Source organism: Opisthocomus hoazin, chromosome 1 (genome assembly GCF_030867145.1).
Source record: "Opisthocomus hoazin isolate bOpiHoa1 chromosome 1, bOpiHoa1.hap1, whole genome shotgun sequence".
Lineage (NCBI taxonomy): Eukaryota > Metazoa > Chordata > Aves > Opisthocomiformes > Opisthocomidae > Opisthocomus > Opisthocomus hoazin.
The window spans coordinates 150,824,596-150,848,845 of NC_134414.1; the positions used below are offsets into that span (position 1 = coordinate 150,824,596).

General features: G+C 42.8%; 1 long non-coding RNA gene across 1 annotated transcript; it reads right to left on the bottom strand.

Moving 5' to 3' along the window:
* Positions 1-378: 378 nt before the first annotated feature.
* On the bottom strand, positions 379-2,972 carry LOC142363960 (uncharacterized). The gene is made up of 3 exons (XR_012766055.1): positions 2,892-2,972; positions 927-1,012; positions 379-533 (listed from the first exon to the last, which is right to left on the bottom strand). It is a non-coding gene; the product is annotated as an uncharacterized LOC142363960 (long non-coding RNA).
* Between the last annotated feature and the right edge of the window lie 21,278 nt (positions 2,973-24,250).

The window sequence follows — 24,250 nt, forward strand, 5'->3', positions numbered from 1 at the left end:
GAGCAACAATAACGGCGAGGTCCTGGCACAGGAGGGGGGAGGATTGTTCTCAGCCCACGAGTGTTGGTACAAATGACAGATACAATCAGGCCTCAGGGTTTTTTTTACATTTGTATGTCTGGGGAAGGATGTCAGCGGCTGTTCTCAGCCACTCTGTCGAACTGAAGCTAAAGATTTGGGCAGGTGGGGGAGAGAGAGAGGGAAACGCATTGAATTGCCATCGAAAGAAACATGCATAATTCCTAGAAATGCTTTGTGTCAGCTTCAAAGATCCTACTGGGAATGCAGCTTATTCTCTGACCACCACGTTTCCTTTGCAAAAGGCAGAAACTGATGTCTTTTTTTTTTTTAATTCTCCAACAGCAATCTGTACCTATATTTTCTTCATCTGAACTGCCTGTAAGTTCCATCAGCTGAAATGGCTTAAATGCAGTGAGGGATGGGGCGAGTTCACATGTCGCTCTAATATGACCTTGAGACAAAATGTGGCCTCACTGATGTAGCTGGAGGTTTTGCTTCAGATCTCTGCTGACCTGCGAAGGATGAGGCAGGATAGAAGGAAATAACCCTTCTGGTAGAAAACACAAGGGGAAGCAGAGAAACTAAGACAACATTCCTCTAAAGCCCCATTGCGGAGTTGTGGCTAATTCTGAATAAAGTTCTTTCTCCTCCCACCGCCTTTACAAGAGTATAAAAATGGCATTTCTGAAACTTTGCTGGTGCTGGACTTGAGAAAAAACAAACAAACAAACAATCAAACAAAAGCCCTGCAATAGTTAAGCACTGTTACTTAATAGCGCTTTAAATGCTAACCAGCATCTAGTGTAAAGGTATCAACTTTAAAAACATATTTTCTGACCACGGTTAGGTTTAAGGCTTAACCTCAACCAATTTTTTCCTTAAGCCTTGAAGGGTTTATGGCTTACTCCTTGTGTTGACAATCCTACTTTCAAGAGCAGTATCTCTGCTTCGAAGCCAGGTCTGTTTTCTCCTTTCATGGAACTCAACACTCCTGAAAAAAGAAAAAAAGGATGTTTTTTTAAAGCATACGTACTTCTGAAATTATTTAAATTTTTAAAAAGTAGAATATATCTTTTTTGTATTTATCCTGGCATTATACACACCAGTGTCATCAGTTCGTGGCCTCTACTGAACCAGACAGGTTGCAAAACCTAAAGCCTTTATCCAGTTTCTCTTTGATGAACTCTCAGTGCCTGTTTTTTTTTGGATTTTGTTTAAATTTTTCATTGAAGGAAGTGCTGGCACCATCTGCTGGGATTGTTGTCGCTGCAATCAGTAATGTTAGGATTTCAGCCCCTGCACCTATAAACATACCAAATGCTCTCCAGTTTGACCTGGATGGCTACTTTTTTTTTCCCCAGACACACCTCGGCTGGGTTTAGATCTGAATTCCCGGCCCTCAGCAACTGCCCGCAGCTCTGGGCCTTGCCCGGGGTGAAGGCGGCTCCGCCATCGGGGTCGGGGTGCCTGTTCAAAGACGGGGAACCGTTTCTCAAGCATTACTGAGGCGAAGACGAAATTCCAGGCAACTAATAAAAATTCTGTACAGTTTGGTGTGGAAACTAAAAAGGTTGACGATGGTGTTGGTTAGCTTTACAGTAGCCACACAAAGAGCCAATATGATTTGAGCCCTGTTGTCCAGGTCCTGTATAAACAGACTTCTTCTGTGCAGGAGGCCACCGAGTTTAAATGGAGAAGACAGAAGAAGACTGGGATGGAAAACAGCAGCAATAAAAGATGGAAGCATTTCCTTAAGCTTGCATAGCAAGCCAGATTTGGAGCAGGAAACACCTACTGGTCTGCGACAATCTAACCAAACTCTTTTTCTGTAGACATATGAGCAAGATATTTCAGTAAGTAAAGAACTGCTGGAATAGGGAGCCACAGTGGCAAAGCAAGCTCTTCTTTTTTTTAACGTTTTGAATCTAAAATATAACCTTGCAGCTGGAAATCACTGTATTCATCAGATTTACAAGCTTGTAGGTAATGTAAAGGTAGAAGAATGTGTTAAGTGCCATCTATGTTTGTGCCATAGCCCTAATTTTTAGGAAAATAACTAATATTTATTTTAAAAGAATGCATACATGAGTATGTGTAATTCATATGGAATTGTAAAAGCTTTGTCCCTCAAATATCATAATATACGTATTTTAATAATTTGAAAGTGTTTCGCTAGATGTATTTACTCTGTATTTCAGGGCTTGTTAAGAGATACTTAAATTCTTATGATAGGTGGCTCATACATTAAAACCTGAATATAAACATCTGAGGACAATTTCCCATTTGAATCTCCAGATTTATCAAGGATAGGGTGATTTGTTTTTTCTGTGGATCAAAAATGAAATTATTCCCCCTTAGAGTTCAAAATCAGTTTTTAAGGTGGTACGATGGAAATATCAAAACAAAATTAATCAAACAAGGGTTTGTATTCTGGGGTAACAAAGTCACTTAACTCTGATTTAACGTGCCATCTAAAGAAAATGAGCAGTAACTTTTTACTGCAAATGATCACATTGCAAGTCTCTCTGATGTTCTGTCCTGACTCGATCACTAGTGACTGCCAGTCCCTGCAGAGTATTGCCATTTTGAGGCGTTTTCACAAACTTCTATGAGGAGGCATAATAGTTGTGTGCTTGAACAAGGCATACGAGGACTTGCTTTTGGAGCTGAATTTCATCTCCGGTGTAAGTATGTACCCACATTTGGAAAACTTTAAATGTGAAACTGGGCAGTTCACATTCAAGCTTTTCCTTCCTGCTGATTTTGTCAGTATTTCGAATGTTGCTTCGGCAAAATTTAAAGCACCAAAAAAACTTCATAACAGTTGACAAAATTCAGGATTAATAATTTGAAACAGATGCCAGACCTACCTGCATTCAGCTTTATGCGCTATGAATAGGTCTATTGGAGGGACCAGTGATGGCACCTGCCAGTTATCAGGAAAACGGTCTGACATTCAGTTTGCAGAGCCATTTCTTCAGCGCGGTCTGAGACACTGCTCAGTGACTCTTCCAGCCTCATCCTCAATGTACTGTGGAGCACATTGTACTGAGGAATCTGACGGCCCTGGGCAGATGGAGCGGTGATGTCATCGGGCTTTTCCATTTCTACTTCCTATGAACATTTGCCTTATTCTTACATCCCAGCTCTTTCTCGACATGTTTGAGACTAGAAACGTTTTTCTTTTTGGGGGCGCAGAGAAGGAATCACTTCTTTTTGATTTCAGACGAGATCTGGCAAGTGAGCTCTTGTTGCGAGTTAAAGAAAAAGCCTTAAAAAAATTAACACAGAATCTGTGTTTAGCAAAGTGATTTGCATAAGCTGTACACTTGGTTCTTAGAGTTGGAACAGTTCTAACCTATGACAAATTCCTCTGTCTGGGCTGTCTTCCAAAATCATTTTCATCTACCCTGGCAAAAGAACTGAAGTCTGCGTTCTGCACTAATTAACGGCCTTCAGGAGAAGGGCCCCAGTTGAAATGCTGACACACTTTGTACACGCTTTATTTGTGAAAGGGGATACTGAGCCCATTTGATGGCGCCTCCTGCTCCATCATGCCGTGCAAAATTTTAAGTGGGGAAACAAAATGGGTACAGTTATGTCTCGTTAAGATTCTGAGTTAGTAAAACACTGCAATTTTCCCCATTAAAAAGCACGATATTGGGATTTTTTTATCTTTGAAGAACATTAATGAGTGGTAAAAAGACTAAAACCATTGCAGTTCCTTAGTGAATATGAACAAACATTCACAATTTTTATGAAGCATTATGGCTTAATGCAGCTGAGTCTCTGTCTCACTAAATGTCTTCATTTTGGAAACTGCAGAATATGTACCCAACGTTCCTTTCACATAAAACGGGAAACTGCTGAAAGGGGAAGGCAGGGAGAATGCAGGTTCTGAGAACTCTGTGGAGTTCTTCTAGCAGGTCCACCCAGTCCCATGAGAAAACTTTTCATGCTAGATCGATGAAAGGATTCATAGCTTTTAGGGACCCAAAGTGTTCAATGGAATTCGGAGTCCTTGACTGAGCAAGGCACCCAGAAAATAACACATGACATATCAAAAAACAGCATCCCAGAAAACTAGGAGAGACAACTATGCAGTCACCAATAAATGGGAGATGGCATAATGTTAGTCTTCTGTAGGACAGCATCCATCCCTGTTTGGGCTTCCTACCGATGAGCTCTCTTCTGGAGCTTTGTGTTTGACCCAAGAAAGCTCCTGCTTGCCAGGTACAGCCTTCTACAAGAGGAACAGCCTATGCCAGGTTCAGACTCAGCCCGTACTCTGTGTGCTGTGGTTACTGCCTCTGATCTGAGCATCCAACCACAGAGTTATCTGTGCAAGGGAGGCTGTCTTACTCTCTTCTTTGAAAGTCGTTGACCTGAGTATTCACCATCTGCTTTGGAGACACGAATACACACGTGCTTGGGCTGGAGAGAGAGATGACCCTGGATGTTAACTATTTCATTCAAGTGCGCAGCATGAGGCAAGGAAAGAAACTCCTTTTCTGGCTTCTGTGTGTGGAGCCTCACCTAGGAAGCGTGCTCTGAAAACATTGATTAGACTCAACTGTGCAGCGAACTACATGGAGAGCTCCCGGGGAGACTCACAGAGCTTTACTAGAGTTCAATGCACTCACTCTGGTCAGGGAAAGGAGTGGAGTACATCTATCCAGCAGCAGATGTTCAGATGCTTAGTGACCTGTGGGAAAACACTTGGTAGAGGCAAGGGCATTTAGGCAGCTGCATGGTGTTTGAGGAATTTAAGGAATCCCAGCCCATGTCTCAGGCTTTTCTCATTGCTCCTTTGCCATGAATGCAGAAACGAAAAAAAGAGGATTTCTCTCTCGGACATTCTTGCAGCATTTCTCTCCTCAGGCTTCGCTCTGCCTGCTGCAGCCCTCAGTAAACTATTTCACTGTGAAGCAGGAATGCACTGATTCTGTAGCCACTGAGACAGATCCAGGGTTTTTTCTAGCAAATAAACTAGCAAACATAATCAACATTCTTTGTGAAACCTCATCGTTGCCTTAGGAAGAGGAATTTCAAGTCTATTTTCTATGAACCTTAAATGCAAAGTTTCCGTAAGCACAAATGCTCCAATACTTTCCCTTCTTCTTGGGCACAGAGGACAATTCTGTCTTGTTTTTGTCCCTAAAAGTATTGACTGTGTTAAACACTAGGCACGTGCTTTCAAAAGAAAAGCACCATGAATGCTTACATGTCCCTGTATTATCAGCCACGTGCTCCATCACTGGGAGACAAACGGTCCACTGAAATGCGGCTGGCCTGGACGTTCCACATACCAAGCAGATGCAAGCAGAATGCCATAGGGAAATAAGAAACACATTGTATGTGATTTAAAAGGCTTACAGCTATGGAATATCCTTCTGAAAGCCTAATGAATATCTCCAACACATACGCAACCGAAATACAAAATGCGCCCTGCATCAGAATACAAAACCACGGAACTGGAGATAATCTCTGCAAAGACCCACAAAATAAATCTACTGACAGCAGCACCTATAATCATACAACCCCAGCATTTGGCTTGTCAAAGCGTCTCCAAGCTCAGGAGTTTCTGTGGAGAGGAAACTGTCCACGGAGATTCTTTCTTAATTTTATGCCTTCTGTTTGCCACTCAATAAGCTTGTGTGCTGGGTCTGGGCTTTTTCTTTGTTTTGCTTTCTTGGATGCTAATACGGCCCAGACTGACTTTGACAAAGTTACTGATTATAAATTTAGCTTTCTTTCCACAGGGCTGGAAAAGGACCATTTAAACAAGCACTTGTTCAAGTGACTGAAAATACAGGCTTTTTTTTACCTGGTGACTGTTGAAGTGATAATACCCTATGTTTAGACCCAGTGAGCAGAATATTTAGGAAAAGGAGGAGGGAGAGGGGAAAATCTCTCAGGATTAGTCTTGTAAGGTGCTTTTTTGCACGGACCTCCCTGGTTATTTCACATACGAGCTCTTGGAAGGAAGCCTGCAGAGCTTCCACCAAAAGCTGAGGTGGTAAAGGTGGCACAGGCAAGGTGGAAGAGGTTAAGAAGATATTTTCATCCCTCATTCTCAAAGGGCAACACAGCTCTGAAGCAAATTAGTCTAGAAATGTGTTAATTCCTGAGTTTTCCCAGCTGCTGTTGTAAGTGGAGGAATGGCTGGTGTTATAGCTGTATTGAGAGGTGAGAAGAAGGGTTAAGCAGGCCAGGCTCAGCGAGTTTCTGTCCACAAGACTGGTTGTAACAAGGGCTCAGAGTGTCTACTCTGTGGCTAAGAAAGCTGAACCCAAGGTATGTAAATAGCATAGGCTGTGTTGTTTCCCCTTATCCCTGTGTCATACGTCTTACATAAAGGAGCTCTGATACCCCTTAAGGAGCAGAGAGCATTCAGACTCTCCTCCTCCAGAGAGTGCTGAAAGCTAAACAGCAGTGGACAAGTTTGGCTTTGAGACCAGGCTCAGCCTTGCTCACACAGCGCACCAAGTGTATCCAGGCTTTGGAGCTAAAGCAGACATAGCACAGCACTTTCATATGCAAATCCCACGAGATGTCTCAGCTTTGGGGACAAAGTTCTGGGAAAAGGTGTGGGAAGACAACACCACACAATAATAATGCAAAAACTCTGCCTGCCATTCCCCAGGCTGGTCTGGCATGGACAGATGATCAAGACTGCCAGGAACAAAATCCGTACTTTCACACACAGAAAGAGGAAGAAAAGTAACAGGTATAACAGACAGGGACTAGACTGAGACTCAGGACACCAGGCTGAGAGGCTTCAGCACTCATTTCTGCTCTGCCACTGACCTGCTGCAGGACCTTGGGAAACTCCTTTTGCTTCTCTTTTCTTGCCCTCTCACAGTATGAGCTCTTCAGGGTGGGGACTGTCTCTTGCTATGCGTGTAAACCGTACAGTGGGAACTCAGTTCAGGCCCACTGGTGCTACTGAAATGGGAATAATAACACGTAAATAAATAGATTATAAGAAACAACCCGATCAAGAAGAGTGCAGATGGGAGTGAAAAGAGATACAGGTGAAAGAATCTGAAAGAGCAGAAAAGATAGGGAGAAAGAATGGCCTGAAAGGAAGAAAGTGAGAAAAGGGAGCAAACAAATGGTAGAAGAGAAATTGAACACAGACGGACGCTGATCGTTCTGAGATCAGCTGACACATGCAGTTTCCCACTGTCCAGGAGGGATTTGGAAGTGGCTCAAACAGAGAAAGGGGTGAACAGGCTAAGCACAGCTTTCCCTTGACCCCAGTAACAGAACTAGCGTTAACACCACCCTGCCCTTCACCAGCTCTCTGCCAGCCCTGCTTCCCTGTTCGTGAACTCCTAAAAAGCATTTAATAATCTGAACCTGTGAGACACTTGGTTAAAGGCAGCGGAACCTTTCTTTAAAGACCCAGCACACTGCCATGCCAGCATTTATTAGTCCTCCAGGGGTCATCTCTGCCCTGTGCTAATGTAATCCTGCTAAAATCTTCTGGCTTGTCTAGGGGCCTGACTGTCTTCAGCAACGCACCAGTGTGAAATATTTATGGATTAAGGTAAAATTAAAATACAATTTTCAGGCATTTTTAGAAGAAATCTTTAGCTTTACTTGTGGCTAAGTGATAGATAGGCTTTAAAAGTTTGCAAGTAACAGCTAAATGGCTCAGAATATTGTGCTAGAAGGTGAAGTCTACGGAGACAGTGCAAGCTAATGCTTTTTAAAGTTGACGGAAAGATTTCTCTGTCTCTCTGAGTGTTGATTTGGTCTGCGAGAGACTGGATGAGATCCAATTGAGGCCCATAGTTACCAGAAGTTGCTACCAACCAATGGCTATTCAGTGAGTCGCATTAAACGAGAAGATGGTTGCAGCAAAGTGTTCCGTGACCAATGGCTGTAGACACAAAATAGTTTTCATTCTTCATAGTGGTCTGGGGTCAGAAGACCAGGAAGGAAAGGGCATGAAGGCAACAATAACGAATTTATCAGTCCACGCGTGCCCCCCACCGAGGGGTGTGGAGGAACAGTCAGATGAATGCGAACCCCACTCTGTTTTCCGACAGGTATTTGGTCCAGAGGGCTGCAAGCTGAAGGCAGTGTGGCTGTCAGGCTGACTCCCTTCACCAGCAGTGGACTGCTGCTTTAAAATAAAAATCCAAGAATCGACCTACAACCACTACACTGCCAAATACAACTGAGATTTCTTAGAATCTGCTCTCCCTGTGTCCTTTGTGTAAAATGTTTCCTAAAATGTCTTTGTGTGGCTGTTAGCTATTGTTGTTGCTGTGCTGTTAAACCTTTTAAAATGGCAAGACACCGCGCTTCCTTGAGATCTCTTCTGAAATCCTCTTTTGTTATGGACCACTCTCAAGCTAAACCTGGAAAACAAACAAACAAACAAGTAATAATGAGACTGTTAAGGAATGTCTTTCACCCTCACTAAAAATTACTAAGAAGCATATCTTTAAGGGGGCACGGATTTCAGGTCAACCTGAAAGAAGACATTGGAATGAAAACTGGTTAAGATGAAGGATCACAGTGGTGATTATTCAGCCATTGCAAGTCTTTCAGGTGAAAGCTAAACTAAACACTGTGACATTTTTTTTCTATTAGTAAGGCTGGTTAATAGAATTCGACAGAAGACGCTGCCTAACGAAATCATGGAATTTTTAATTTTGGAGACTTTTAAGCAGAGACTGGGCAAATGTTTGCTAGGAACAATTTAGGTAGTGCTGATGCTATGGCGGAGCAGGGGAATAGACCAGCAGACCTGTTTGGGTCTCCTGTAAATTTATCTTCTTTGATTCTGTGCCTACAAACAGAAAGAAGTGTTAGCCAAGAACATGCTAAAATAGGGAAGGTGTGCAGTAATGTTTTAAATCCATTTATATACAAACTAAAGTTTAAGAAAATATACATATGAGATGAAGAACTGCAAATGAAAGATGACAGAGAAATAACACACAGGCATTTGAAATGTGGGACGAAAATAAAACAGGATTCAGGTTGGAACATACATGCTAACATACTTGGGGAAATATAATCTGAAATAATATCCTCAGTGGGAAAGCAAAACCTGGAAATCATTTGTGTTACAAAGGAGTCTTCTGGCTGATTGAGGACAGCGAATTAGATTGATGTGTTTAAAGCACCACTGTAATGCACGGAACTCAGCTGGGACTTTCAAATTCAGGTTTGCTGCTGCTGCAACCGAGGCACACAAATAAATCCCCCAGCACTCACAGTAACAGTCTACCAGCTGATTTATACCTCAATTGAAAATTTAGCTGGAAGTGCGTAGAAATTCATGCTATTTTACAATGCAAAATCAAACTGACCACCTGCCCTGGGAAACAGCTTTGGTATTAAGTCCCTGAAGCTTCACCTGGAGACCAACAACGAGCTCTAGAGATACGGCCTGATGGTGATCTGGCTGAACACTGTTTTCCAACAGAGTGAGTAAGGTAAGTGAGTAAGATAACAGGCACCCTTCCACTCCTCCACAATTTACGTGTAGCAAGGCAGTCTGAGCAAGGTCTTGATTCACTGACATTAGTAAACATTAAGATTCCTCTTGCTGGCTTCTGCGGATACAGAATTGTACCAATACTGGATATTAACAATTTCTGAGATTAGTTGGAAGAAAAAGCAAGGCAAGTAGGTGGGGAAGAATTCAGGTGATGAGATAAATCATAGAAAGCAGCATGAAGAACTGGTAAGAAAACCATGAAGACAGATATTGACATTCTCTTAGTTTTTCAATTCTTGCAAATTATTAGTCTCTTTTAACTGCCTTGGCTACCAGCTATGTTCTCTACCTGTGTGTTCCCAAGGAGATCTAAAGCCATTGAGGAAAATTCCTCCTCTACCTGATAAAAGCAACCAATTCAAACTCCAGACCCCTGCTTATGCAAGGAACTGAAAAATGTGGATAGACAGAGATGACAGAAATACTACACCCCACCCAGTGTACTGTTGGCAGCACCTTTTTAGCTAGTTACAGAGAAAAGCAACATATTCATTTCAGAGACTTTTATTTTCTCAGCATCCAGGAGCAATAATTTTGTTTTAGATGTTTTCTTTAACACAAAGTTTTCCATTCTGTCAGTGGCATTCCCAGCAGCTCCTGCCATAAGCACACGTCCAAGCACAGTACGACTTCATGAAAGACCTTACATCAGCTGATGGCAGCAATGGGAAAGTCTGTGTTCGCTCTGTGTGAGATCTACAGGCTCCCATAGTGAACCTATTTGTGCTTAGATGCAGGAGCTAGATGTCCTGTTACCAGCTATAAAAATTGGTTCCCTTTGCCTCCAATACTCACTTTGTGATTGGTGTGTCCTCTTCTAACTGCTCCAGCTGGAGGTTCCCATGGGCTCTTGACAGCTTTTACTCATCCATTTGGAAGGAAACAGAAGGTAATGTTTCTAAAGGAACTAACCTACAACCTGAAAAGTCTGTCTCCTAGCTCTGTTAAGATGATAGCCACAGAATAAACCGACCCTTCCACTTCTCCCTGCTCTTGATATTATTTCTCCATCCAAAGCAAGCTTTAATTAGACCTCCCTGTTTTAACTACATCATGCACTGAAATGAGATCATTGCTATACTCTGGCAAATGAGGCTGATCTGTGTGGTCCTCCAGCTGTGCAGAGTGCTTTTCTCCATGAAACTTTTCCTGTTCACTGTGAAAGGAATTTTGTTATCTGATATTTTTTCTTTCTATCACTGTATCTTATGAACACATGGAAAGGGTCTGATGTTGGGCTTCACCAGATTAAGCACAAAGAAGCTGTGTTGGAAAAAATAATTTACTGAGTTCACTGGGCAGGATCCTCTCTGAGAGCCTTCAGTGGCGGAAAAATACAGCATGACTGCTGGCATGCCAGTTTCCTGCTGAGACATACTGGACTGGCAAAATCTGCCCATGCAGGGAACCGAGCCATCTGGGAAGACAGAGCCCAGGTTACCCAAGACTCACGCTGCCTCCCCGCCACGGTCCTGGTTCTGTCGCAGGAGTCCTTTAGGGTGCAGAGGGTCAGTTTATTTATTGAACTCAACAGAGCCATTCCAGATTTCATGCTAGTGCAAGCAAAATAAAACTTGGGCAAAAATGCATTCAATAGGCTGCAAGGAACCGAAACGTGTGAGTTCTCAATTCACTGACCTTCTTTGTAACCTTAATGTACGTCTACTGGCTATGTAAGTGTTCATAAAGTAACACAAATGACTGGCCAGGATCAGCTATGAAGTACACAGTTATAAATCCCGATGAAGGGTTGTGATTACTTACTGGTATTTACTTTACTTCTGCTATTTTAGTTACGCCTTCTAGTACATTTCTAAATAAATTCCTCTCTTGCTTTAATATCTGAAGATCTCTTGTACAAGTAGACATCATGTTATATGTCCACTGACATGAAATCTTGTAACCCACATCGATATACTTAATGCTTCAAAGAATCACATCTTGTAGCCCATTGCCAATTTTTTTGTTTTCTAAATTTGCTCCATTATTTCAGTATTATTCTTAGTTTCTTAGACCAGATTTACTGTTCAAGGAGCTCTTATGGGGGCGTACATACGACTGAGGACTATGGCACCCTTCTACTTTGTTAAGTCAGGCATTAACATACTTCCCTATAGCGTCTCTGCCTCTGTATAACAGTGTATTGAAAACCCATCTCACTTGACCTTCACTGTCACTCCTTGGTCTCTTTTGGTGCTGTTTTCCTGGCTTCTGCTTTCCACTGTGTAGTTGGATTTCATTTTTTTTTTACAGCTGCCTTGCATTTTTCTAAATTCTGTCTTTCCTGATATTATAAATTATATTATAAACATTATAATATTCTGTCTTTCCTGATACTGTATGCAATCTCTCCTTCTGTTATAATTTTTTTGTAGGTCATAATTTTTGGTTTTTTCTTATTGGCATTATCTAAAAATTTCAATAATATACTATTTTCTCTATTTTCCCACATTATATAAAATCACTCTTAACCTCCAGTCCCTAGACTTGTGTCACAACATGCTCTTCGTGGATCTCTGTGATTTTCCTCATGTCACTATGCAGATTTCTAAAGAACAGACTATGCATTACAGGACAAAAGCCTTGGTTGTTTAGACAGCAGTCTCAAACTCGCAAATGCTTTCAAGTAGCTAAAGAGTGAAGCTTGAGGAATGCCAAAACCATAGCGCTTGCTGGGGGACAAGGACTGGCCGGAGCGCATGAGTGTCAGGCTGGTGTGCTGCAAACCCCAAGTGGCTCCAGAGAGCAAGGAGCTTGCTCTTTCTTGGATGCTTCCACTTGCTCATTCTTTTCATGGGCAGTTATCTAATGAAAGGAGGGAGAATCAAGCTGTCTTGCATTCAGCCTCTACAGAGGAGCAACAAACCTTGTAGTGACTCAGTATCTCCTGGGCTTGACTCCAAGCACAGTGAAAACTCGAGGTACAGAACTTAGGTCCCTCTGCACTGGGCCAAACTCCACCTGAAGAAAGATGCTCAGGAAGGACAGGAACTCTCTGGTGGAGGCAGCCAAGAAAAGCACACAATATTTTCTTCAAGGAGGCAGGCAAACGGTAGTTTCTGTGACCAACGTATTTTCAGATAGATTTCCCCAGCTATTCTGCATGCTTCTTTAATTCATATTTTTGCCAAGCAGCAGTAGCATAATTAATATCAGCTCCCACAAATCACTGGTGTATAAATGAGTCTGAGATGATGAAGTTCTGCTAAGTTCTTGGCTGACATCAGCATGCTCTGCTTTGCTGGCCCAGCATCATGCTGCTGGCAAGGACATGAGAGGCAATGGCCCTGCTCACGAGTTTTTAAGCAGACAGGCAACTGAACAGAGTTGCCTACAGCCTCACCAGACCGCCCTTCCTTCTTGTATTTCAGCATTGCTTGTAAAATTTCTCCTACTTTATATCCCTTCTCCACTGCTACTGATGACAGTTTCTGAAGCTGCAGAAAACCAGAAACACAACAGAAGCAACATACAGGTGTGAAATATCAGATGCACTGATAAGGTCAGTTATTTTAAGGGGGAACTGAAGGGACTCTGCACATACATGTGTCTGTGTGTGTGAGTGAGCATGATGTAGCAGACCTAACCTCAGTCCTCTACTTCCATCTTGCTTGCGTCATTCCATCTACTTGCATCATTCTCCATGGTTGGATTCTGTAAGAGGCTGCCAAATGGATTACAAGAGATGAAGAGCTGTTGTCCACTAGGTCTTTAGTAAAGGGGAAAAGACTCCAAACACAACTCAGACTGCTACTACTCTTCACTGTCCAAGTTGAAAGAAATATAGTAAATATATAATAAATATAGGGTGAAAAGTAATTTGGGATTCTGAATTATTTGGATCCACAGCAATTCAGTAACATGGGTAAAAATGTTAGTGAACAACTCATAATGTTTATAATGTAAATATTTCTTTACTAAATGGCATTGCCATTAGAACATTTCTGAATGTAAACATCTTAATTTACACAATAAAAGTTGAAAGCAAACATATTGTTACCTTTAAAATTAGATCCACTGAATTTGTGGGAAATACAGCACACAAGACAATTTTGTACCATCTTTGTGCTGAGCTAAAGGTACATCCTTGTTTCCTGTTAGTTTGCTATTTCATAACAAGACAGTAGATTAGTAATAGCCCACACTGCTACTCAAGGCACTAGCTTAAAAAGAGAAATGTCTAGAAAATGTTTTCTTGAGGAAAATAGTTTTGTTCCCCATAAGGCAGCAAGACTGGGGGAACCAACCAAATAAGTAAGTCCAATCGCGTTCTAGTTTCTGGCTTGCTTATTCACAAACTCATCCCCATCCGAGAAGCAGAGCACAGGCACGTCTGCCTGAGAGGCAATCATCCACTGCAAGAGGGCTCAGAGCTCTTACACACATTTTCAGAAGGATCCTGGTTCACCACCACCACACTGTGTCCTGATACCTTTACTGGATCCAGCCACGGAGTCAGCGGTCCCCAGACCTTAGAGCCTACTGATCTCGTGCCATCCTCCCTGCTCCTCAACTCTGCCAGAAGAGACTCAGAGTTGCTGTATTTAACTATCATAAGACACAGCTTTAGCACTGTATCCACCAGACTGCCAATAAATTGTGAGCTGCTGCCATCTTCTCTGCTCAGGTCGAGTTGATCAGTAAGCATTTCAGTCAGTCCAGATACTGCCTCTTCACAGGATTGCTCAATGTCTCAAAGGCCAATATGCCCCTCAGTGCTTTTGCCAGTATTTTGGCTTGTTTCATCAACAATTGGACTTCCAGGCTGACCTTCTACTTTACAAACAAATAAACCTCTTCCGTTTTTGTTTATTAACTACTGGATTAGCATTAATGTAGCACTTGACATGTCATTTTCAGGCTTCTGCCTTTCAGTGTCTGACTTCTGTGATTCTGGTTCTTCAGCTTCTTTTTACGGATCCTGACATCCTTGTGCAAATGTTTGGAAGGTGGGATCAAGCGACCCCTGTAACAACAATCCAAAGGCAGTGGGATCTGCTTTGGAAGGTGGGATCATGGGACCCCTGTAACAACAACCCAAAGGCAGTGGGACCTGCTTTGCTAGCTTTGCCACCTTCTGTTGCTTTCCTGTTGGCATTCTTCTGCTAGATTAGACAAAACTTTATGGGCAATAATGCAATCACAATCAAGCCCATAAATCTGGTAACATTTTGGCTACATCCCAAATTTATCAACTCCAGGGCATATTCTTTGGTGATCTTGTTTCAGCTTCCCTCCCTGGTTATGATTCTGAGCATTGGCTGCACTGGTTTTGGTTTTCATGCCACAGGGTAAACCCTTGCTTAATAACGTGGTTACCCACTGTGTCTTCACAGGTCATTTCTTTTTCTTTTGGCAATGTTTCAGTCTTCGTTGCTGCAAACCTTCATTTTGAGCCTTTGCATCTCTTCTTGAACCTGTCTTCACAGAGGCATATGCTAGACGTTATCTCCTCCAGGTTTCTGCGGTATCAAGGTAGAATGCAAATGATTCAACATTGCATGTAGAATTTCTGCAGCTTTATGACTGCCTAGAGTGAACAGAGTAGGCTTCAATGCAGAAGCAAAATCTGAATTAGTCAAGAGTTTGCCTGCTACATCATGTAAGTTTTTCACAGAGGAGCCTATTAAGTCTGAAACCGCAGCCTGAGAGTGCTTCAGTAACAAGTTTTCAGTGCAATAAAAGCTATATTTGAATCATTTGCCTGACCTTGCATGGTCTTCATAACTGAGACCACAATGACTGAAAACACATTATTTGCATAAATTAGTATCTCTTATCTTAAATTATTTGCAAATTCATCTTGGCCAAAACATTTTTGCGATGGCATTTTTCCTTCTCATGTTGATCTACCCCTGCCTTCTGGAAAAGCTCATTTCTACTGGAAGACTAGTTTGTTTCTTTATAGAAAATGTCTTCGTGGAAGGTGGACTCTCCTCATATTTTGTTTCTTTCATATTGACATGAGTAACATCTGCTGATGGATTATTTTTATCTTTATTTGTACCCAGTCCAACAGAGTTATAACTAGGCATTCCAAGAACAGCAAAACAAAGGTCAAGGCCATCTGACTTTTCATTAATCTCTTTATGAACCATTGCAATGACAAGGTTACAGAATCTGTCTGCATAAAAGGAAACCTCTTCTAACTCTCGCTTGCCTTCAAGTAGTGGCCTCATCCTCTGCGCCCTTTGGCTTCTTTGGATTTGGAGTGGTTTTCATCTTCAAGTGAATATCTGGTGGCCCAGTGCTGGATCTGACATCCACAATAATATGTTTGCCATAGACACTGAATCCTTCTGGTGATACACGGCACTGTTTGAAGCTCTGCCCCTCAGCAGGTCGTTGTCTTCAATTTTCATCACCTTTATGCTTTTCAGTGCGTCCTCAATGCTGAGTGCACACCTTTCAGGGTCTTTGAAACCAGTTCCAGATTTTGAGCGGATCAGTCTCAGAAGTAAAAAAAAATGGAAATGCATAATGATTCATTATCCACCACTTTGTCCCTTGGCACAAAGGTTGTTTCCACATTAAGGAGCTGTGTGTGAGAAGTAGGTGAAATTCTGATTGGTCTTGGCGACTGCAGAGAATCAGTATGTACACTGATCTCAGCAGGATGTTGTCAATGGCAGCTACTAGCTTCGCCAGTGGCATAAACTAAGTGAATATTAATATGAGGTTAAGTGTTTTTTCCATCATGCCACTAAAGCTTGTCTTATTGTCTCTGTTGAGGGCTACTGTTGCTCCATAAGTGATGGTTACTGCTATCTAATAGGCTCTTTTGCAGCCTCATTACTGAGGATACTTCTAATTTCAGCTTAGATTGAAAACATAGGCTCTAAATCCTTACCCCGCTGTGGTTTTGTTTCTTACAATCAGCATACCGTCACAGCTACTCCAAGTGTATATCTTCCCACAGAATGAAGGAGACACACATTATAAAAGAAAGCGTGTCAGGAGAAGCCCAGAACAGAGGGAATTTATGCACAGGTATTTTGGAGCATTTTGCATTTTCTGAACCTGTCTGAGGACTCAAAACAACTAGTCTTTTTGCCTAGCATTGCTCCTCAGCCACCATCTGCAGCAAGTTCATATGAAAAATTGTGTACATGTCAGTATAAACAGCGCAGTGAGTACTAGAAAAAATGTGGGGACACAGCATGTGGGTATGTCATTTGTCCACTCCTCCTATTTCAGCAGTCAGGACTAATTCTAGCAGCAGAATTTCCTCAGCTCATCCCCTCTGAATGCCTAAAAATGGCTTTGGTATAAGAAGGGTTTGCATCTGGAGAATATCTTTTACACTTTGTACTGACGCAAGCGTAAGTTCGTGGTAGAGTTCAAAATCGCAGGCATAGCTACAGGTATGCTCATCAAGATAGACATGAGCTTATTCACGTATTTCTAGCTCAGTTAGGTAACAACAGAATGGCAGGGACTTGATTTAACCTGCTAGAATTCAGGGTAAGCCATTTTACCAGTGGCACTCTCATCCACACAGTATTTCCATGGCCACAGGAGAAGTATGAGGCAGCTTACAACTGTGCCAGTCCTTACCGTCTGAAAGCTTCAAAATTTTTCAGACTGGCATTAAACAATATTTGGGTGTCTCTGACTGCCCTTAAAGGCCCGTTTCCGCCAGCTGAAACAGTCAGTATGTTTGGCATCCACTTCAGTGGCCAGCTGTGTCTTCTCAGCTAGATATCTTCCACGCTATGGCTGGGCCACAAATGACTACCTTCCTCCTTATGTTTCTGCCACAGAGCATGGACTTACGCGCCTACCTGGCCGTTTGAACCATGTGGATTTTTTATTTACTCTGGCTTGCACCAGTAGACACAGGATAAAGAAGTGCAATCCTTCACTATGTTCCATTTTATTCTCTCATCTCCTCTCTTTTAGTGACTCCTTTGAATAGAGTGGTCTCCTTTCTCCTTCCTTGCTCAGACCAGCTCCTTTCAAATTCCACCACCTTCTCTGTCATTTGTGAAAGGTGTACATATATTGCAAGCTGAAATACCAGACCTTATCATAAAGGTTCAGTGGAAAAAAGCATTATTTTTCCATGGCCTCTTTTTCTTCTTTCTACCTCTTTTTCCTCTCACTTGTTCTTTCTTCTTTAATTTCTACTTAGAAATGGGATTTCCCAGTTACCTGGAATCTAGTTTCTCTCTGAAGCCACTGTAAACAACGCACAACACAGAGTTTTGCATTTTTTTCCTATCAAAGTTTATATCAGCATTTGGAAGTTAAAACCTAAACATTCTGTTAAACTCAGGGTATGTGGGTGCATGAATTTGAAGAAACAGAAAATTAGCACTGTGTCAAAGAATGTTCAGTCAAAATTTTGAATCTGTGATCGCAACACAGAGAATGCAGACTGAACTATACGCGCTTCTAGAAATACTCTCCCTTGACAACCAAGTCCTCACATTCAGGAAATGAACCTTTAGAGTTCCTCTGGTAAGAAACCAGAGCACCTCTGCTGAGTGCTCTGAAAGAGCTAGTCTAGACTTATCCAGGCCTACCTTCAACTAAAATTACTTTGTGTAGATTTACACACTAGATCTTAATTCAAATACTCCTGGCTTGTGCCAAGGATAACGTTATTAAGCACTGAGGAACATGGTCTGAAAAAGTACGCCATGGTTTACTTTGGCTGATAAGAAAACATGTATACATCAGATGAGGAATTCTAAGTCTCAGTTCTCTGCATGTGCTCACCCAATTTACAGTTCAAGAAACTGAAGAATTTTGCCTTCCCTTATTTAGACAACAAATTCCTTACTGCAAAGCAGCAGTAACTACTCTATGTAAGCAACAGCGACATTCCTACATTCAAGGGATGGCCGTCCTAGAATTCAGCAGTGAGAAGAATCCAAAGTTGTATTGCACACGTGAAAACATTTGGCATTTGGTAGCAGAGAGTGTCCCTTTTATTAGCAAATTTAACAAGGAAAAGGTGTAGCTTTCTTAAAAACATTTAACCAGACACAATATTTTTCTTGCTCTCTTGGGTCCTTTTTCTACATGCAGATGCATATACAGAATAATTAAAAGAAACACATTTCTTGCTGTCCGATTCTGTTCTGTCTCACCTCCAAGGATATAATGATCCACTTCACAGTGCTGTCTGGTTCTGCAGCCAGTCAATATTATCAGGTATCAATGAGTGAAAAAATAAAAATTCAAGAAAGGCATGGACATGAAAAGAAAAAAGTGTTTGCAGTATGCAGTGAATTACGGAAATACGAGGTTTTCAATTTTTCACCAGAGAAAAGTCAGAATTTAATTTGGTATCTTTATATTTTGTTTGCATTTATGGACAGATGCACACACTGAAACTGGGGTTTTTCAGAGAAAACGAATGTCTTCCAAAAATCTCTGTCTAAGTGAAAACACAGGCATCAAAAATAAAAGAAACCAATCAAGCCTCTGCAGCAAAATTAATCAAAATTCTGCAGCAGTAGTTCTGGAGACTACAATTTCCATGGCATTTTGTGATATTTTTAAAAAATGAGATTTCCTAGGTGCAGCAGGATAAGACAGCATGAGTTATGTGAATGCTGTAGCATTCTCTTTCAAGTGTGAACATTCGCAGTGAAGTAGAGGAATGTTGTCAATTGCATAGTTGTTCTCACTTCCATGGATGTTTTTCATTTCTTTAATGTTACAAAACCCATCTAATATTACTAAGAGTAGCCATGAGGGCAATTTGAATTCCTTATGAAGTATTTTGTACATTGGACATACATTTTGATTGCTTTTTCCATCACATCTTCTCATCCAGTTTCCTACTTTATTTGAGTGTTCCATATTGCTAGAGGTGGGACAAAATGCTTACAGCTTGGATTACAAAATCCTGATACGGAAATCTCAAGAACAGATACAGTACTTGTAATAATTTGTATTCATTTTACTTTGGGAATGACTAATTTTAAAGTTGACTGTCTCCTTTTAAATCAGAAAAAATAACCAGCTCAATTTATTCCACCCATCTTATGGTGGCATGAAGCCTACCTTGCAGGAGAGCAAAGGGGACCAAGCAAAACAGTTCTGTCAGTGCAATTCAGCAAGAGGCTAAGCGGGAATGGGAAGCCTCAGGGATGCCTTGTTGTCATTGAACCTAACTGCAAAGGAAGATTAATTCAACCCGACCTACCCAGAAAGCGAACCTTCTAACAGATAAGGCAATTGGTGCCGGCTGAGGAAGAGCTGCTGGAAAAGAAGATATATGGATAACAGACAACAAGAGTAGAGGCATTCTGATAATTGTTCGAAGCAATGTTTTACACAGGTCCGGGGTGTGACCGATCACTGAATCCCAGCAATGGAAAAGGCCTCTGAAGTGACAGGCAAGGGCAGCGTGCTCATGAAGCTCAGGGAAGAACACCAGGAGCGACTGACCGCAGCTGCAGCACAGAAAGCTGAGCTTCCCTTGACACAAAGGGGACTGGAGGGTGGCCTTCGTTCTGGGCAAATGGCTACATCAGCTGCGTGAATTAACCGGCTGTAGAACGGCTCACCCCTGACTTAAACAGCAGAGCGCAAATGGCTTCCTGTGTTAGCCAGGCCAGGATGAAGAGCGTATACATGAGGAACCTCTTTGAAACAGTCCTAGACTGTTCACTTCTGGGACTTCTCACGATAGCCTTTCTTGGCCGGCGCCCCAGCTGGCTTCAAATCGTATATTGCTGCCCAGCAGCAGAGGACGTCCACTGTCACGACGGTGAGCATATTACAGGGACACATTTGTTTTGTGAGTCAACTGTCTCCTGCAATTGCCATAGTCTGCTAAGTGTAATTTGTATTTGTACTGTGATTTATGTGCATTGCTGTATCATTCTGCTAAATCAAAATCCCAAGTAATGTCAAATAATTTCAAGAAAGTAAATCTGGTATTAAAAAGTAATCCCCCCCTCCAAGTGTGGAATATCTAAAAGCACCTAATGACAGAGTATTGGACTCTGACACTGGGTCAGATGCTCGGTGAGATCCAGGACAGTGCAAGTATCAACTATCCCTTCGCTTACATCCAAGATCTACTGGAAGGACAAACGATGTAGGTGCTAACTGTTTTCTCTGGGGCTACCACCGGAGGAAAAAGTAGCCACAAATTCACACCGGGGGCATAACAATGCTGTGGGTACCCCCTGCTCCCTCTGCATCTTGCTCTGAGATCCAGCAGATGTGGTTGTTCTGTGCCCTCACCTTCCTCTTCCTGTGACACTTCTGTCCCAGAGGTCCCAGATGTAGCTGTAACATCAGTTTCAACTGAGGCTAAATTTAACCCGCTGCAGCTCTTAGTTTACCTAAGAATAAGCTTTCATTGTCAGCACTAAAATGTTTTGTTTATGTAGCTCTCAATGCGAGATGGTTACATCTGTTTTTCTCAAAGTTATTTATTGTTGTGCACTACGACAAAGACAATTTGTAGGGAGACTGGGATAACTTGGGATACCACTCTTAAAAGGACAAAGAAAACATTAACAGTATAACACTACTAACAATTTAAAAAACCGTAACAGGTATTATAAAAGTTATAATTCTGTGTAAACAGAGGTAGCTAAATGATTGGGATATTAACCAAAAAATATGCCACCTACAGGAAATTAAGTTAACCAATAACATCAAAAATTTATTCTACTATAGTGCATTTGTATATTTCTAAGTGTTCCACAAAATAGGCATCATTATTCCACTTTATGTATGGGAAAGCTGAGATGTGACAACGTGACACGACTTCTGTATGTCACGCCGCAGACCAGCAGCAAAGCTGGGAAGGCACCCTTGGTCTCCTGAGTGCTAACCCTGTGCTGGATGGGCTGGCAGTGCTGTGATCCCCTTCTGCCATCTACAGCATGTAGTCTACCTCCGTCCAGGGCAAATCACAGGAAACAACCTAACGCGCAAAGATCTCTGCAGCCTAGGTCTGTTTTCTTGCACTCGGAACTGGCTTTCAGTCTGATTCGCGGGGTGCTTCCATCGCAGCACGAGAAGTTCACACCTTGGGGAACTGACTAACATCTCACAAATCAAACCCCGCTCAGGGAGTTAGCCAACGAAGCAGATGCAAGACACCACGAAGCAGATGCAACACAGCACGTACAGAGCAGAGGTGCTTCCTGCCTTCCACCCCGCTCCCCTCTGACTGCTGGCCTAAGCCACCCAAACACCTCGGCAGACAAACCCAGCAGAAAAGGAAAGAGGAGTTTTCAGAGGAAGGAGAACATCTGCTGGCTGTTCTTCACACACCTCTCGAAAAAAGCCAAACTGGGGACAAGGGAGATTATGACGAGGGGAAGTCTCAGAGACGAATAGTCTAGAACCATTTCAAAGAGCTTTCTTCGGCCGCTGAATCATCCAGATGAATTCAAAGGATGGTGAAATCAGAAGACAAACGGCGTCTCCAGGCTTTAACTCCTGTTCTTATTTATCCCTTACATGCACTGAATAATGTGAAGAATTGTTTGGGTTTTCCCGCCTCAGCAACACCACTGTGTTTCTCGGGCCCAGGGAGCTTTCAAAGGATGGTTTTCTAACTAAGCTGTTCGATCATTCTCACCAGGCAGGCTCTTCGGTCTCCTGCTTATCTTGCTCCAGCCAGAAAGCAGAGTGACATCAGTATTTCCATAACAACAGTAAGGCCACGTGGAGACCAAGGGTGCAGGGGGGCGGGAAACCGAGGCATGCCGCTCACACCTGCCAGCCCTTAATGCCAGCGTTTGCAGCTAGCCTGCCTTTCCCTCATGCGAGAGAGCTGAGAGATGTCAGAAACACTCAGTGCGGGACTCTTAATAAATCCTCACAGTTTTTTGGTGATCAGTAGCCCTGAGGCTGCTTTTACACGTTTGGCTCAAACTTCCTAGGATTCAAATACAGTAATCAGCAATATGATGTTATGAATTGTGTTTAAAATCAAATTCAGCTCCCTGTAAATTGCACATTTAACCTAGTTAACTTGTAATTGGAGCTGTAACAAGTTGAATGTGTCCATTACCTTAATGTGGTGGTGTTTTTTTTTTATTACATCACTGTAAGACATAAGCACCTCTGGCCAACTGGCCCATCTTATCCCTACAACAGCACTGCTGAAAAAGGAAAGTATTCTTTTGAAAGTGGAGAGTGGAAAACCACAAAGCTCTGGTTCATCTCTCCTGAAATCGGGAGGTGGCAAGCCTGGAGCAGAAGACACATCTCCTGGTTTATAGTCCATTGCCTTAGCCTTAATTAATCCTTCTCTTTCCAGTCCAAGCTTAGAATTTGTTATAAAATCACTTTCAATGGTCATTTATGTCACCGTACAGAACCAGTAAGGCTCAAGTCTCAGCAGCAAGAAGTTCTGACTTGGATCAAGAACAAGACATCCAGGTGAAGCGGCGGAATCAGACAGTTGCTTTCACGTAGCCATGAGCCCCGCTCTGAAATGAGGGGAGGTACCCAGTGCTGCTTGGTGAATTCCCACCGCTTCCCACGGGCACCCATTATGTACAAACACAGACTGCGAACCTCGGCTTTTTCGTACCGTATCTAAGCACAACCGTAAAAACCGGATTTCCCAAGGGTGATGAGGCAGGCTGGGCCACTCAGGAAAGCTGCGGCGAGACCGTCAGGCATGACGAAGGTGGGGCGAGCAGTGGTGGGCAGGTAGTTTGGGGGTGGGATGCGGAGGGGACCTGCTGCTGTGGTTCCCGGCTACCAGCGAAAGGAAACGAGCACGTTTCGTTTGGTGTGCACCTGGCTTACACATCAGACAAAAAACTGTGACGTGGCTGAGAACTGGAGATGGCCAGAGTTCACCGGGCATCCAATCTGCCCCAAACCCCAAATCACCTGCTAAGCCACAGCTCTGGCAGAACTGCCATTTGGATTTGCGTCAGAGTAGAAGTTTGAGTTAAAATTGAGTATTTCGGAATCTGTCCAAATTGCTAGAAATATTCCCTGACTGTTCTGCCTTTTACTGTGCTGATGTTTTAAAAACTTCTTGGTGAACATGAGCACTGGCTACAGCGGTGTAAGCCAGGTTACAAAAGAATTGCCATTTGTATTCAATGCGGACCAAAAAGCAATGGGAACCCATGGGAAAACCGAGGCCATAATAGTGCGAGTGGCAGATTTAGAGTGCCCCATGTGTGATCGTGATGCAACGCTCACAGCAGCACTGGCTCAGGGGCAAAACAGTCTCAGTGAAATGCTGAAGATCTGGGATGACACAGGGAGCTGGCAATCTGAGAGTGACTGAATGTCTGCAATTATAGAATCGTTTGACTCTCACTTAATGCTGATTTAATCAGGCCAGGTAATTCCAGGCCTAAGTAAGGAGGCACTGAAAATGTTTTCAATCAGCCCAGCCCAGCAGTGGCCAAAGTTAGTGTCATTTAATCACAGAATCACAGAATGTTCGGGGTTGGCAGGGACCTCTGTGGGTCATCCAGTCCAACCCCCCTGCCCAAGCAGGGTCACCTACAGCAGGCTGCACAGCACCTTGTCCAGGCGGGCCTTGAACATCTCCAGAGAAGGAAACTCCACAACCTCCCTGGGCAGCCTGTTCCAGGGCTCCGTCACCCTCAGAGGGAAGTAGCTCTTCCTCCTTTTCAGACGGAACTTCCTCTGCTTCAGTTTGTGCCCGTTGCCCCTTGTCCTGTCGCTGGGCACCACTGAAAAGAGTCTGGCCCCATCCTCCTGACACCCACCCTGCAGATA